This window comes from Haliaeetus albicilla, chromosome 29 (genome assembly GCF_947461875.1).
Source record: "Haliaeetus albicilla chromosome 29, bHalAlb1.1, whole genome shotgun sequence".
In the NCBI taxonomy this organism is placed as follows: domain Eukaryota; kingdom Metazoa; phylum Chordata; class Aves; order Accipitriformes; family Accipitridae; genus Haliaeetus; species Haliaeetus albicilla.
This window is the reverse complement of record NC_091511.1, coordinates 6,732,946-6,749,517: the sequence shown is the minus strand read 5'-3', so window position 1 is coordinate 6,749,517 and position 16,572 is coordinate 6,732,946. Positions and strand designations below refer to the sequence as shown.

General features: G+C 40.1%; 2 long non-coding RNA genes across 2 annotated transcripts; both read left to right on the top strand.

Moving 5' to 3' along the window:
- Nucleotides 1-2,594: 2,594 nt before the first annotated feature.
- Nucleotides 2,595-5,619, top strand: LOC138682696 (uncharacterized). The gene is made up of 4 exons (XR_011322692.1): nt 2,595-3,970; nt 4,743-4,846; nt 5,301-5,490; nt 5,541-5,619. It is a non-coding gene; the product is annotated as an uncharacterized lncRNA (long non-coding RNA).
- A 101-nt stretch (nt 5,620-5,720) lies between these two features.
- On the top strand, nt 5,721-11,872 carry LOC138682697 (uncharacterized). Its single transcript, XR_011322693.1, has 4 exons — nt 5,721-5,770; nt 6,905-7,367; nt 10,594-10,705; nt 11,795-11,872. It is a non-coding gene; the product is annotated as an uncharacterized lncRNA (long non-coding RNA).
- Nucleotides 11,873-16,572: the final 4,700 nt, after the last annotated feature.

Here is a 16,572-nt window from a genome sequence, read left to right as displayed (position 1 = left end):
AGCTGAAAGAGGGCTCACTTAGGCTGCCATATTTATGGGATAAAGTGGCTGGCTCCTAGTCAAATTACATGTGATAGGAAGGGTATGGATGAGACTCCTTGTACCCACAACTTTCTTTGCTCCTTGATAAATGAGTCTTGGAAAAGCCACCCGCTGTTCCCGTGTTAATCGCATGATGAGTGTTCCAAGGCCATACGCAGCAGTGCTCCCTGGGTCGCTCGGCTCCTTTGTGGGTTTTCAGAGAAGAGATTGAAACTAGAGGAGTTCTTGGCCCGGCTATGGCTCAGGCCTTTACCTCCTTTGGAGCCTGTACCAACCTATGGCTAGTTTGGTTATGGGGTCGAGTGTACCTGTCACACCGGCTTTTGGGAAATGAGGGTACATGTGACCCTGTGTGAGGTCAAGTTAGAACATGCTTTGCAATTTGTGTATTTACTGCAGTGAATTTTCTGCTCTTCCCGGCTGTCTTCTGTGGTTTTCAGCCTGCTTTCACCTCCACAGAAAGAAATGCTGTGTGTATGAAAGAGGCCGTTATGAGTCTTCCCTTGGGAGGGTGTGTGTGTGTGCTCTGCTTCTGAATTACAATCTGTATTATTTATGCCCATGTTTGAAATATCTTTCTAATTCCCTGGTTTAAGTATTCTGACCCTACTCCAGCTACATTTTACTATGCACAACTCCCACCAACCATCAGTTTTTATTTCAAGTTGTTTTTCATGAAATAACACACATTGCATCCACAATCCTGTGTTGCTGGTACATGGTTTTCTTTACAGTTTTCCAGCTGTATTCTTCCTCCCCGTGATAAACAGTGTTGCCAGTATTTCTTTTTATCTTAGAATACACATGGTAAGGATGGTTGCTGGATGTCTCATCCTCTTTAAGGCCGTGAAGACACATTCCGACAAGGCCTTTTCCCAGTCCCAGGTATTCAGGGACGCAAGACATGCCTATCGCCATCAGCTCTGTGGAGGATTTAAGAGAGATTGTGCACCTGAAGGTTAAACAATGCTTCTGTGTCAGAAGCTGAATTTCAGCAAGCAAAAGCAACCTCCCCAAATCTTAAGTTGTGTGTCATTTCAGTGCTGCAAAATGTAAATAATGATCCTTGCATACATCTTTCTGAATTAAGCGTACAGTGGAAGTCTCCTCCTTCAACTAGTCTGGAGCTTAAAAATCAGCTTAAAAATACTGGATAGTGTAATTTTTGCTGCACATGGCCTATGTCCACGTGGAAGAAAATGGGATTAGTTACACAAGTCTTTATGTAAGGCAGAAGGAGAGCGTAAGGTTTTGAGTGCCCAAGGATGCTCTTTTCAGGTAGATTAACAGGCACATAGACACGCTGTAATGGCACAAGGACTCCCCAAAGCGTCTTCAGTACAGCTATATTGTACGTAAGCCACTGTTTTCATGCAAGCTCAGCTAGCATTGTGCTGCTCTTTACAGGATCGAGTGAGTGGTGTTGTCTTTGGCTGTGTGGGCTTAAATGTGTTTCTAATGCGCATGTCAAATAATTGCCTGTTAAACAGACTGCCAATCTGACTGAAGCCAATGCTTCCGAAGAAGATGAAATAAAAGCTTTGATGGTACAGTCCTGCTGTGAATACAATCCAATCTGACTGAAGCCAATGCTTCCGAAGAAGATGAAATAAAAGCTTTGATGGTACAGTCCTGCTGTGAATACGATCCAATCAAGTAAGTGTTGATTATGTGAAAGCTGTTCTTTGAAGATTATGGGAAAATTGCAGAGATGTGTGTTTTAACAAGAGAGACACATGCCTACCTTTTTCTTTTTTTCCCCCAAACCTCTTAGTTACATGAAGAAACCCTTGGGCCCACCTCCACCATCATATACTTGCTCTCGTTGTGGGAGGCCTGGCCACTACATGAAGAACTGCCCAACAAATGGGGCATGATTGTGGGGGACTTCTGGTGTTACTCTAGTTTTTAATTGTTTTACCTTGGCAGTTACGTAACAAATACATGAATACTCATATTAAGAATTGTTTCTCTTGGGGTGAAATGCAGAGTTATATGGCAATGTTGCAGAGCCCTTCAAAAGTCAAGGGAAAGCTGGAATTATAAAGGTGAAATTTTCTTTCTAGGTCGTAGACATTAAATGTGTCCATAGATCTTTCTCCGTGAACTTTCATGCATATTTTTTATATACTTCAGTATTACTGGAAATTTTTCTGTTTTCCACTCTTTTTTTGACAGTTCACAGTTTTTATTATTTTGTATAAAACCCAGGCATTTCTCTTGACCCCATCTATTGAATATTTGCATGTTTTAATTACACTAAGTCCCTCGTTGAGTATTCATGGCATTTAACGTTAGTCACTGAAGGTATACATGTGGTATGTATGTATTCAACCTTCACTTCTAGATGGCGAATGTAGGTTTCTCCAGTGACTGATTCAGAGCACCGGCTTAAGCTCTCACTCTGAATTGTGCTTTGGAGGAGGAGCAGTGGGTTTGTGTCTCTTCTCTGAGTGGATGGTGAGCTAAGGCATACGTCAGCCTTAAGGAACCTGAAGTTAAGCCAAAGAATGTCACTCGACTTAAAAACGCTGCTCAAGCTTTTGGAACATCCTGGCTATATTCATGTAGGAAAATAAGTATTTCAGTTGAACAACCCTTATGCTAGGTAAAAGGAGAGGATTAAAGGCTTTTGCTGCTTAAACTAATCATGGAAATGTCATTTTAAGTGTGGGTCTTGAGGTACGTCTGCCTCTCTTTTCTTGAACAGGACAAAACTTTTGAGTCTGTTCCCAGAATTAAAAAGAGCAGAGGAATTCCAAGGATTTTCATGACAGAGATGAAAGATGCCAATACAAAGGGTGCTGTGCTGACAAGCTCTGGAAAATATGGAATACCAGCTATTAATACATAAGTAGGGAACTAAGTGGACTGACCAAAAAGTGAACGAGAGAAACCATGCATAAATATCTGAGTGGCAATGCAACCAAGTTGGTCAGCCTCTGTCATTATGGGGGAGGAAGCACTGTCATTGTATCTTAACCTGAAAATCTGTGATACTTTCTAATATTAAAAGAGGGTGGTCCTACTGCTCGTGTCCCTGGAAGTTGGCTAAACTTGTGGTACGCTAAGAATCTGTATTTCCGCAAAACATTTCAGTAGTGTTTACAGTGGAGTTGTTCTCCTTGAAAGCTCATTTGGCTTCTGTTTTATGTTTCAAAGGCTTCTTGCCAAATTTAGCAGGTAGCTGTTGGACTGAGATTTCCTCCCCCTCTGACTTTTATTAAATCCCATGTGTGAAACAGACTGAAGTTTTCATGTTGCTATAAACTGAGAAAATACTACCATGTGCTGACAAGAGTGGCTGTTTTAAAATGAGCTTGATAGCACTTCTCGTTTTCCATCATGGATCTCCTTTTGTAGAAGCTGTAACATAGACTTCTTCCTTTTATTAAATGTAATTACTCAGAGACTACCTTTATCCTGAGCCTGCAATTTACATTTATCCTCTGGCAAAGGAGAGGTGGGGTTCATTTCACCTGATTTCTAGCTGTCAGAAAATATTTTCCTAGTCTGCGCTTACTTCTTAGTTGATCCAATGAATGGGAGAGTTCTGCAGAAAGAAAACTGTTCCTCCCTCCCTCTTACAGTGTTGTGGCTATAGAAAAGTAGTTTAAACTAAGTGCCTATGTTTTAGAAGGCCAATGTGGAGTGAGAGTTCCATCTCCTATCTTCCTTTGATAAAATCCAAAGCTTGGAAAAGTTTTCCTTTACCCATCTTTAACTTGTTTCTTTTTCCTTCCCCACCCCTCCTCCAGGGAAGCTTATGCTAGAGGAAAGAAGGAAAAGCCTCCCTTTTTACCAGAGGAGCCGTACTTCTCCTCAGATGATGATCCTGTTCCAGACAAGTTGTTATGTCTGATTTGTAAGGATATAATGAGTGATGCAGCGGTTATTCCCTGCTGTGGAAACAGTTATTTTGATGAATGTTAGTGTTACTCCCTTATTTGTTGATTCAAAACATCACATCTGATCTTCTGAAAGCAGGAAGAGGAGATAACGAAGTAACTTTGTTACCAGTTCTATTTAATATTTAATACGAATTGAATACGAAAGCGCTCTTCTTGTATAAAGGGGAAAAAAAAGCCAGGAAGCTTTCCCCCCTTTTTTACATATCTAGTTAAATCTTCTTTACATGTGGAAGGACGAGTATGAGAAGAGCGGCTAATTGTGCAGGTGATTACAATATTAGATATTGAATGCGTTTAGTTTGTCCACAGCCCTTTCTCTCACACAAAATTATATAGCCAGCTCTGGTGACTTACAGTGGTCTGCAACAAGCGGATAGTTAAGCATTTAGTCCACATTCTTCTCCACGGGAGAGTCGGTTAAAACCTTCAGAACTTGAACCTACTGCTGGTTTTTTGAACCTACTGATGGTTTTTCGAGATGTGTTTTATTCATTAACCTTGAGGTTGGGGACTTCTCGCTGTACTAGATAGTGGGAAAAAGACTAGTTGAAACATCAAGACACAGCCTATGCTACATCTTCAGATGTTACAATAGTGAAATACCAAAACTGTATAGTTATTTGCTGCATACTAGAAATTTTTTACACTCTTGAACATTTATAGCTTCATGCTCTCAATTCAAGACCATATTCACCCAGTAATCATATATGTGTTTCTATAATTGATTAGAACCCCCAAAACTTCCTTAGTTTGGCTAAATACTATTTTGATTATTCTAATTATACACAGGTATTAGAACAGCATTACTGGAATCTGAGGAACGTACATGCCCAACGTGTCATCAGACGGATGTTTCGCCTGATGCTTTAATTGCCAGCAAGTGCCTATGCCAGGTAACACGATGACGTTTACGTAAAGTGCTTGTAAGAAAAGGCTATTTGTAAAAAGCTGAAAGGGAAGAAAATATTAATTTACATCTCCTTAAGCAAGGCGTAATTGAATAAGGCTAAATTTACTTTTCAAATACATTATCTGTTGTTGTCGTCACAGAAGCTCACAACTCTTTAGAGGCAATCTGGCAAATTCAGGTCACACTCTTGTTTAACATGATTGCCTCGCTTTCAAATTCAGCGTTAACACTGAAGTACTTTAAATACAGTTACTCTGAGTTACCAGTCATTAGTATCAGTGTTTAATGTCATGTGTTCATATATCTGTATGTTGATTTCTTTTAGGACTGGTAGCATTTACAGGAATACACAAGTAATTTTCCTCTGTGAAGGCTTTTGTTCGTATATCTGCTGAAGTTTCATCTTACCTTTTTTGTAAATGTTTTTCTGCCTTTAGGCTGTGAACAACTTCAAAAATGGAACTGGCTACACAAAAAGGCTCCATCAGCAGATTTGGCAGCAACAACAGCAGCAGCCGCCACCGCCTCCACCACCACTCATGACTTACACCTCCTGCTGCTCTGGTGACTGCCACTGAACCTTCTACATCTTCCTCTCTGTCAATCAGCAGTTTGTTGGAAGAGAAGGTAAGCAGCGATTCTTGTATTTTAGTAGAACTTCTGCATTTATTCACAAGGGCTATCAGGTTCCTATGCGAAGACAGCCAGCAATAGCAAGTTGTCTGAGCCCCCAAGGACTATCAATACCCACCACTGGTAAGGAACTGTAACTTTAGAATGTCTTTTAAAAAATTCTCTTCAGATAAACTGAATGGGATTTTTTGCTTTTTCCTCTCTCCACTCCAAAAGGTCATCTAGTGAGAGCCAGTACAATTTGCTCAGCAGGTAGCAGACCAGGCTGGGAACTGTAAGTATTCTACAGAAATTCAACGTATTACTACTTGTAAGCTGTTAAATGAGGCTGTAGCACTTAACTTCTGCACCAGCTGATTTATTATGAAGTAAGTATGCAGAAGACAGTTGTGGAGAATACAAGAGGTCGTTAATTTTTAAATGGCCTAATTTGAATTTGCTTTAACAAAGAGGATATGTGCTTGCAGTAAAATTATTTAAAATCAGACTGCAGTACCTGGTTGAAAAGAGGACTCTGGAAAAGGAACTCTTTGGGAGGAAACCATAATTACATATCAAAATTAAAAACAATTACAGGATCAGGTGGAAAGCCACCCTTTTGATTACTGGCTGAACAGGGCTGTAGAAATTGATTTCCCAATAGAAGTCAGCCTGCAACATTCTTTTTCTAACAACTTAGTTGACACTGATTGAGCAAATTCTTGGAAAAGTCGACACTGTTGTTTTATGACAATTTTGAGTTTCTTCACTTTAGTCAGCCCAAACAGCCAAGCTGCTTTCTTTCAATTGGAGAGAGAGGAGTCTGTTTTATCTATTATTGCAGTTTCAGGTCAGTCCTTCCTTTTGGTATATATGTGTTATAGATAGATTGTAAGGGTGCACTGTGTTTATAAAATCTTAAAGATAAACCAGAACAAAACCCAGGATCCATCCCACAGATTGTCTAAAATCTCCAATTCAGGAAGCAAGAAAATAACAGTTCAGGGACAAGAGCAGGCCAAATACATCATCATGAGGCAACAGCATAGGAAGCGTACGTGGAAGAAGATAAAAGACGTCGGAGAGAAGATGAGTTAATATCTGTGCCGTACGGGCTGCCTGCAGCTGTGGCTTGGCACTGCTCTCGGGCTACCGACCCAGCGTCAAGGCGGAAAAAAAGTGGCTTTCTCTGAATGCTGGCATCAGGAGCAAGGTGCTTTAACTTGCCAGCAGGTGTTTGCAGGCTTTTTTTAGCATGAGTCTGTGTGGTAGGAATGGAAGGTGTAGCTGGTGTTACTTCAGTGAAGGTCACGGGTTTTGGGGGTTTTCTTGGTTGGTTGGATTTGGTTTGTTTGTTGTTTGGGGGTTTTGTTTTGTGCTATCAATTCGGGGGGGTCAGGAGCTGATTTCCATTCATTCCTCCTCCCAGGTGGTGAGGGTGGAAAAGGCTGGAGTGATAAATTTCTACCCGGCTGGAGGCAAGCCGACCTCATGAGTCGGAGAGATGCATTCACAGTGAAGGCTCATACACCGCCCTGATGGCTGAAGGCAACTCCCTGAACTGTAATAGTGTCAACTTATCGGTTGTCTCTCGGAGTATGCAGGAGAAGTGGCTTGCAGCTTTGTGAAGATATAAACAAGTGACAAAACTTGGAACAAATCAGTTTAACTTCTTGTATAAAATTAGGATCTCTCAGAACAGAAGTACGTTGGAGCTGTTCACTATGGTGGAGAAATCATGGCAAGAGTTGGCAAAATATTAAACTGCCAGAGACTTCTCATTTAAACAGAAGGCTGATGGATGAATAGGTAGTATGCCATGCATACTACTTTTTCTCTTAAGATCTCTTCTTTGTATACGCCTGGCAGTCTGGTACAGTTGAGAGAGAGAAGTAAGATTTTTTATTTTCTGTTTTTTTTAATACCAAAAAGGGAACAAATTCTATTGGGCAAAAGTAACTCTCTCAATAAAACTTTTCAAGTGCCATTTTCCTCAACTTCTAAGTTGTGAGATCAAATTTTCGGTCATACCTCCAAGCAACTGGAAAATATCTACTATTGCCTAAAAGAATTTGCTCTTAACAATATCTATCTAATTGATATTGTCCTTTATGTCAATCTCTAATTATAGCCTCTGTAGGAAGAATGGGGCAATGAAAGGCAGATGGTGGCCTTCTGTACACTGGAAAGATCTTGGAGGCTAGCGATGTCTAAAACCCATTCTTGTGTTGTGCAAACTCTCTGAAGTGCAAGTTGTACACCGCAAGTAATGCGTAAAACATGTAGGAAGTTGCTGCTGTAGGTGTTTTAATTTAGATGTCATGCACAGCAATTAAACATAGGCTTTCCTTCTGTATTTGTTATGAAAATGATAGCATAAGAAGGAAAATATTCATTATGACTATTTTTACTTACGAAGTGGAAGTTGACAATGCCTATAAACAAGGCAAGGCAAGGCAAATTAGGTCAAGGCCTAGTTATACTTGCAAGTAAACAGCTGTTCTGACTGGGGAGACTAGTTGATAGGACTACAGTCCTAATACCCCCCGCTCCAGCTTTTTGGAAAACACATAGAAAAATGTTTGAAAAATGAGCTCACAGAGAAGGGGGGCGGGGGGAACCCACTAGATGACTAAAAGCCATGTCTGTAGTTGGATAAAGCTACTCTGAGAGAGAGAAATCCATCTTCCCTCAGTGGAAGAGTAAAGGCAACAATGAGAAATAAGGAGATGTAATAAGCTATCTTTTCAAAATCAAGTGTTGAAGCTGTTCTTTGAGCATTTCCTCATGCCATTCCAACCGAAGTGGGTCAGATATGTTAAATAGTTCTAAGCATCTCTTGACTAACCCAGCTAATATTTGAAGTTGTCTGTATGTGAAGTAGGAAAATATCTGGTCTGAATAATGGCATCATTAATCCCTTTAGCCTTAGGGTCTGGATAGGGACTCTTTGACAAGCAAGATGAGTTGTAGAGACCTTTTTAATGTGTCTCCCCCTTTTGCTACTAGTGTTTCTGTAGAGACCCTTGATCCATTAAATACAGTCGTTACCTCCTGTCCCACTCCTTTCTCTCTCCTGGTTTCATCTAGTAATGCAAAGTAGGTGTTTCTTTCTCCATTTTTCCCTTTCTAAAGCAAGGGTTCTATGGTGTAAAAAAAAAAAAAAAAAAAAAGCTCATGCTGCTTTTAATTTAATGTTGTCCTGCCATGTCAGTCCTGTGCTGCTTCTGATTGCAAAGAAGTCTAAGCAGACTGGGCAAGTGGAGGGTTGGAGGTGAAAATGATGCCTTGCTGTGCTTGGAGTTCCAGGGGCAGTAACCTTGTGGGCCTCCAAACCCAGGTGCCTGGTGTCCTGCTCAGCCTAACTGGGCAGTGAGCTAGCTAAAGCAGATTTGAGCACCTTCTACAAACAGAGCTTAACTTGTGCTGCTCTGCATGCTGACATACAGCTCCTGGATTTAGATTAAAACAGATGTATGTACAGCTAAGCCTCTGAACTATAAAAATCAAACACTGTGTTTAAGAGCACAAGGCTCTGCTAGCAACATTAGCTGCAGATTGGTTGACGTTTTCATTCATCCTCTTCCATAAACAAAACCAAGGTAATGCTGAATTAGCTGCAACAGCTCTCTTTAACAGACCGCTTTGTTATATGTCCTTCCTCTACAATCAACTAGAATATCCTTCCAGAATCAGTAGCAGCACAGCAAAGACATTGAACTAAAAGAAGCCAGTGTTAAATTGTCTTGTTTAACGTTAGCAGGAAGCTGATGGGAATATCCTTAAATCAAAACTGATATGAAACACATTTCATGTGTCCAAAACTTATGCTGTATGTAGTGTCACCCTTTGTGGATTTCAAACCTTTTCATTTCCTGGCCATCAGTTCTAACTGTCTAGTGCAATGCAAATAAGCTGTCTTAAGAGGTTAGCAACTTGGATCTTTTCTTATATCCACAAATGTTTTTTTAAAAAAGTAGTTGTGACTTCTAAGTTAGGTCAAGTTATCTAAAAACCATAAGCAGGATCTTTTTCCCCTGATATATGTTAATGCTGGGCAAAAAAGCAGAAGTTGATTTGGAAACCTGTAAGTGGAAGGGTGTTTTCCAGTAACATGGTTGGTTTGTATTTTTTTTTTCTTTTATGGATGTCGTGGTTTAACCCCAGCCAGCAACTAAGCACCACGCAGCCGCTCACTCACTCCCCGCCCCCAACCTGCCCCCAGTGGGATGGGGGAGAAAATCGGGAAAAGAAGTAAAACTCGTGGGTTGAGATAAGAATGGTTTAATAGAACAGAAAAGAAGAAACTAATAATGATAATGATAATACTAATAAAATGACAACAGTAATAATAAAAGGATTGGAATGTACAAATGATGCGCAGTGCAATTGCTCACCACCCGCCGCCGGTCGACACCCAACTAGTCCCCGAGCGGTGATCCCCCGCCCCAACTCCCCCCAGTTTCTATACTAGATGTGGCGTCGCATGGTATGGAATACCCCATTGGCCAGTTTGGGTCAGGTGCCCTGGCTCTGTCCTGTGCCAACTTCTTGTGCCCCTCCAGCTTTCTCGCTGGCTGGGCATGAGAAGCTGAAAAATCCTTGACTCTAGTCTAAACGCTACTTAGCAACAACTGAAAACATCAGTGTTATCAACATTCTTCACATACTGAATTCAAAACATAGCACCATACCAGCTGCTAGGAAGACAATATCCCAGCTGAAACCGGGACAACTGCATAAAGAAAATGCTCTCTGCTTTGCTGAAGTATAGTTGAGGTGATTGAACTTATGTCTTAATTCTATGATTAATTTTAAGTTCCCTTTTAATTCAAATTCTAAGACTAGAGTAATCTTTTTCAGCTTAAAAAACCCTCTTCCTTTCCCTAGCTTAAAAAGAAAGGGGTGATGCAATGAAGGTTTTGTAAATAAAATATGGAACTTCTAGAAATTTTATGGAGTCTTCTGGCTAATAAATCTCGAGAGATGTATCTATAGTCACATACTTCTAAATACAAATGTTAACTACTCTTTTTAGACTTGACTAACTGTCCCCCACTAGTGTGCTGTTTGCAAACTGTGTGGCATTCTAATGGTTGACACTTTCTTCCTCTTAAGATTGACCTCATGTTTGCAAGACTGTCTATGCCAACTGTTTCTGATAATCTTGATCTCAGAGATGACTCGTATCTCAGAAGCCTGGATATAAGAAATATACGGAGCTTAAATGGTAAGCATATTTACACATCTTTAAAAAGAAAATGTTACTAAAATCGGTATGGAGTGCACATTACAGAACCCAAGTTTCTCTACAAGATGCAGAAACTGAGTCCCTGTGTACTTGAGATCTGAGGAGGTGGTGAGTGGGCTTAAATTTAGATGTTTCAAGTTGTCTGTTTAGATAGACCTGTGTTTCATGTTTCTTTGTTTGGCGTATGTGCATTGTTCCAGTTTGCCACAGAAACTGCTTCAGATGAATAGGTAGAGCACTTGATAGAGAAGAATGTGTGATAGTTCATTAAAAAAAAAAACCACAAACCCCAAACCCCCAAGTTTAAAATACCTGAATCCTGACTTGCTCGCTGTTTAACACTGACTGGTTTAATTGTTCCTGGCTGTCGAAAGAAACTTAGTTTTCGGAATCCTGTAGAAGGGCCTTACTGAAAATTGTTGGCTGCAGTCTAAAGTATGAAAAAGCTGTTGAGGGCACCAGTTACCTGATGTGATACTGAATGTTATGTGTAATCTCTAATTTTTAAGGTAATACAAAGCAAGTAATCCAAACTTGTTTTCATAGACTTGAAGGATAAACTGTAAGCCATTGATCCAGTGTAGCATAAAACTGACTTGTACCTGTGTCGTGGTTTCAGCCCAGCCGGTAACAAAGGACCACGCAGCCGCTCGCTCACTCCTCCTGCCCCCCTCTGGTGGGATGGGGAGGAGAATCAGAAAGGAGAAAAGGGAAAAAAAAAAGTAACTTCGAGGTTTGAGATAAGGACAATTTACTGGGACAGCACAAAAAGAGACATTACAACAACAACGGTACTAATAAAAGAATATACAAAACGAGTGATGCACAGTGCAACTGCTCACCACCCAGAACCTGACGCTCCGCCACTTCCCCCACCAAAAGCTGAGACCCCCCCCATTTATATACTGAGCATGATATCACATGGTATGGAATAGCTCCTTGGCTAGTTCAGGTCAGCTGTCCTGGCTGTGCCCACTTCTAGGTTCCTGTGAAAATTAACTCTATCCCAGCTGAACCCAGGACAACCTGTTACTAGGATGTTCTGTACTTCAGCATTTTTTCTTACAGGCTGCAGAGTTACTGATGAAATACTACACCTAGTGCCAAATAAAGAGAACTTCTGGCTCATGCTCCATGCAATTAAACTGTGGGCAAAACATGAGTAATGTGATTGTTTGTGATCTTTAAACTTTTCAGACGCACCTCATGCTGAAAAAATAATAGCATTAGAAGTCCTTCAGCTTTGGATAGCTGTTTAAATAACAGTTTTTTACCCCCATGGGGTAGATTCTGTGTGTTTTTTAATGGGGGTAGAGTGGGGAGAAGAGGGGAGTACCTACAAGACAAGGCGCTTGCATTGCTTATCAGGAACCTGACTACAAAGGGTAAAAATGCCAAGTGAAGTATAAAAGCTTGATACATAAGGAATAAGAAAATACCGTTTGCGCATGTGACTAGAGCAAGTGCTAGAAGAATGGCAGAACCCTTTTATTAAGGGAAGTTGGATGAAGCAGTAGCTGTAGCAGTGCAGGCAAATTTCAGAGTAGCAGTATTTTGGGAAGTGGGGTGGTAACAATTCTTTTTCTCATCGCTGTGAGGACCATCGCTGTGAGGACCAACAATTTTGACCTCATTGCACTGCAAAAATAACTGACTTTGAGGCTGAAGTGTACTAGGTATTCTATAGATTGTGAAGTTGGTGCTGTAAATTTGAAGGAGTATACTTGGGTATTGAAAGAGTACAGGCTAACGACAGCGTACCCATTGTAGGACGTGGCATTTACTCCAACATGCTGGGATTCCTTGGTAGGGTTTCCTGGGCCGTGCTAGTAGCAAGAACGTGTCAGCTCTATCCAAACGCTTTGGCTACTACTCTGGTTAAGAAGTTCTTGGTTTTTTTCAAAATGGTAAGAGCTATTTATGACTACTTTAATTTGCAGAAAGTAGTTACACTTTTTGAGGTAGTTCTTTATATAAGATTTACACCAACAACATTCAATCCTACCCTGAATTACATGGCAGAGTTTTAAATGGATGGTGAGTTACTGGCTTTTCTTACACAGGGAGTGGCCAAAACCTGTATTGCTGAAACAGCACAAAGAGAGCAATCTTAACTTACCAGTATGGGACCCTAGGGTATGTAGACATTGAATTCAGAAGCCTTTAAACTTTCTTCTAGCCTAAGCTGCTGGTGCTGAGCACAATTGTTTTAACAGCATAGGTGAACCCATGAGGCCAATATCCTGTAATGCCTACCATCACCCCAGCCTATCCGCAGCAGAACTCTACATACAACGTGTCTACATCAACGCGAGTGGTAATGGTAGAGGAGTTAAAACATGGTAAAGTTCTTTACATGCTTATTAACTGATTAAAAAGTATAATTCTTGCTCTATGAAACCACATTATCTGAACTGGTTGTATTCCGTGAAGTGTTCCACCCTTTTAGGCAGAAGAGTCCTCTGGGAAGTATATCTGTAGCATGCAATAAGGGACCAGTTTTACAATGAACTGTTGTAGTAGACCTGCATTGTGTCAAGGGAATTCCTGCTTTTTGATCTGTCAATCACCGTTCAAAACCTGGATCTTATAAAGTTTATATCATCCTCTGCTAGTCTTAAAAAAAAAAAAAAAAAAAAAAAAAAAGGTACTAAGGTTTTCAACCTTAATTGCAGGTCTTGCAGTTACAAATGAGATTCTCCAAGGAAAATCAGACTGGCCAACGCTCTCTGAACCATGGAACTTCTTTCAGAAATACAAGTATGTTTGAAATCTGTTATGTGAACTTGAAAGTATTCACTTACTGGTTAGCATAGTGAGTTTTAGCTTGCAGTCTAAATAGAAGATGGCATTGATGTTTGTTTTTCAGAAACTGGAGGCAGTGATATGAATTTTGGACAAGTATAGGGAAGATAGAAAAAACTGTATGTGTTATGCCACTGACACTGTTTTTATGAAAAGAAATCAACTCTGATACTTAGAATGTAGCAGAACGCAATTCTAAAGGATGTAATCAGTTTTTCTTCAGTTAATACTGTGCTAAATGCAGGATATAATCTGTCTTGTCTGGAAGTCACATTCTATACATTTAAGGCAGTTTTGGTTTCACTTGAAGGAATATAAAGTCCTGAGCTAGGATATCAATTTTTCTTTTCTTCTAGACATTATATTGTGCTGACTGCTAGTGCCTCTACTGAAGAGCATCACTTAGAGCGGTAAGACTTGCTTTGAATGTGGGTTCAATAGATAATTGACACTCAACTCAGTGTTGCACTTCATTTGTTAATACAGTTAAAAAAAATAAAACTTTCAACTGTGCAACTGGGCATGGAATACAGTACCAGGTTAAGCAGACAGTTCATGAGCAAAACTAAAAGCTTTCCTGTGAAGGGAGGTTAACATAAATCTTGCTGTTTCAGAAGTTAACCTAAAGATCTAAGTCATGATGAGAAGGAACAAAGAGGGTTAGTGTGTGTATGCCTGAAGGTCAGATGCTCTGTGTCATCTGGAGTAGCAGATGCAAGGAGTCTAGGGAGACTACTTACCCAATGCTACTTCAGTTAGGAAGGTGTTCCTTGTTGCAGAGCCTGAAGTAAGCGGGGATTACTTGATGTCATCAGATGTATAGTGGACACTGGAGAGCTAGATCTTTTACTGACTTATAGAGCAGTGGTCTCCAAACCTTTGTGCACTCCTGTGAGCAAAAAAAGAAATAAATTTTTAAACACATACTTGCAGTATATATCTACTTATTTACAAGTTACATACACATTACTGAAGTTCTAGTATTTTCTTCCCGTACCCAGTGGATTGTCTTGTGCACCCCCTGGCGTACACCCCCCCCCCAACTTTGAAGACCACTGTTGCAGAGCCGTGGAAGACTTGGTTTCATAACTTTTTTACTGGATGTAATATTTAATTTAGGACTAGATTGCACTCAATGCTAAGTTGCTCTGGTTATGTAGTCAGCCTATTCCAGAGCCTCCTTTTCTCCCGTGAAGTGAAACAAGGCTGTTTAATCTGGGTGAAACCTGACTGTCTGCACAGAGCATCTGAATGCTGATAAATAGTGTTTACTAAGTTTTAATCTAGTAGTGTGCTCAGGCATCTTATGTTTAGTGCTGAAAAGGATCATCTCAGCACGCTTGGTAGTGGATAGGTACATTGCAGGGGTGCTGATCTACTTTGTGAAATGTAATGTGAGAACCACTTCAGTTAGAGAAAATGACTGCTTATGACACGACATTTGTCACTGTCTCAAGGGAGATATGCCAATAATAACTTGTTTAACCTGTGTGAATGGGCTGACTAACTGTGAATCTTGAAATAAGGGGAAACGGTGAGGAATTAAGGTACTGTAATGTGTGTGGTGTTCTTACTCTTAAGAAATGAGTACTTTACCTGCTTTGCTCAAGTAAGCAAGCAAAATAGCTCTGTGTAACAGACCCCTGTTCTGAGGGCACCTTGGTTATACTTCAAAGTTTGGCTTGTGCTTTAAGGCAAATAATTTAATTCTTGTGCTATCTCTGAAAGACATCTTCTCTCATGTTTAAAAATAGCTTTAATAGGTAATACCTTTTACCTGAACTTTTTAATGTATTCACTTAAAAATCGTATCAGCTACAGCTTGATGTCAGTCGCAGTTAGGTGTACAACAAGGAGTTATGGGCAGAGGGCTTAGAGCCCAATAGTTTTTGATGTGAAATGTTTTTAAGTGAACAAAGCTTATTGTATCTCCAATAAAGATGAGGAAAGTTCTGGCTCCAGTAAAAGCTGATGTTTTTTGCAGTGACAGAAATGGCAGCAAATGGGGCTTAGTTTTGCATCTGGGAAAATGAAAAGCAGAGGAAAAACTTGCTTCAGTTTGTCTGCTATAAGAACAAGTTTAGTTCACCAGCTCTGGAATGGATTTGGGAATAGATGGCACATCTCTGTTGTTCATCAACATAAGATGCTTTTGAAGAACGTAGAGTTGTGACTGCTTTCAAAGCTAGCAGTGTTTTAGGTAAAAGCGTGAAATGCCAGTACTTCATTTAAATGAAGAGCCTTTGTGGTCATGATACATTTCTTGGGTAAGTTTCTGCTGAGACTGTGTTGACTAGATCATTTGTTTAGTAAAGGAACTATATTTTTCAGTTTGGCTGGAAAAGGGTAAACTCTTTTCACAGGTCAATCTGCAGGAAGAATTGCATCTTTACTCAGGTGTAATTGAACAGTTGTGCTTGAGCCTTTTCTAAACTGTTCTTCTCCTTGATCTTAGGGGTAAAAATGAGTTTTGCTGCTCTTCAAAATGCAGCCAGAGGTGCTGGGAATCTGCTTCTTGTTGATATTTGCATCATAGGTGATATGTTGAAGTGTTGTATCTGACCCGTTCAAAGTACAAGTTAAACTTGTTTGCCTCTGTCTTTGGAAACTTTAAAGCTCAAATGTCACTGGAAACTTCTCAAACTACAGTGTGTGTGATATAAATATCTAGTATCTGCTCAGCTGAATGAAACTTACTACTTCCTGACTGGTTAGCATTTTTGTATTAGCATTGTATTGTAAAAAGGCATATAACGACTGTGCTGGATACAGTTAAAAATGAGTAAATGTCTCTTGTTCATATTAGGATTGGTCTTGTCAAATCTAAAATTCGTGTGCTGGTTGGAAACTTGGAGAAGAATGAATTTATATCTATTGTGCATGTAAAGCCACAGTCTTTCCCTGGCAGCCGAGAACTTTGTAAACAGTGAGTTTCATTACTTTTCTGAAATACAGTTTGGCCAATGTATTGCACCTTGTTTATATTCATGCACCTCAGCTTACCTGCGAGAGATGTTCAGTTACGTACCTACTGTTTTGTA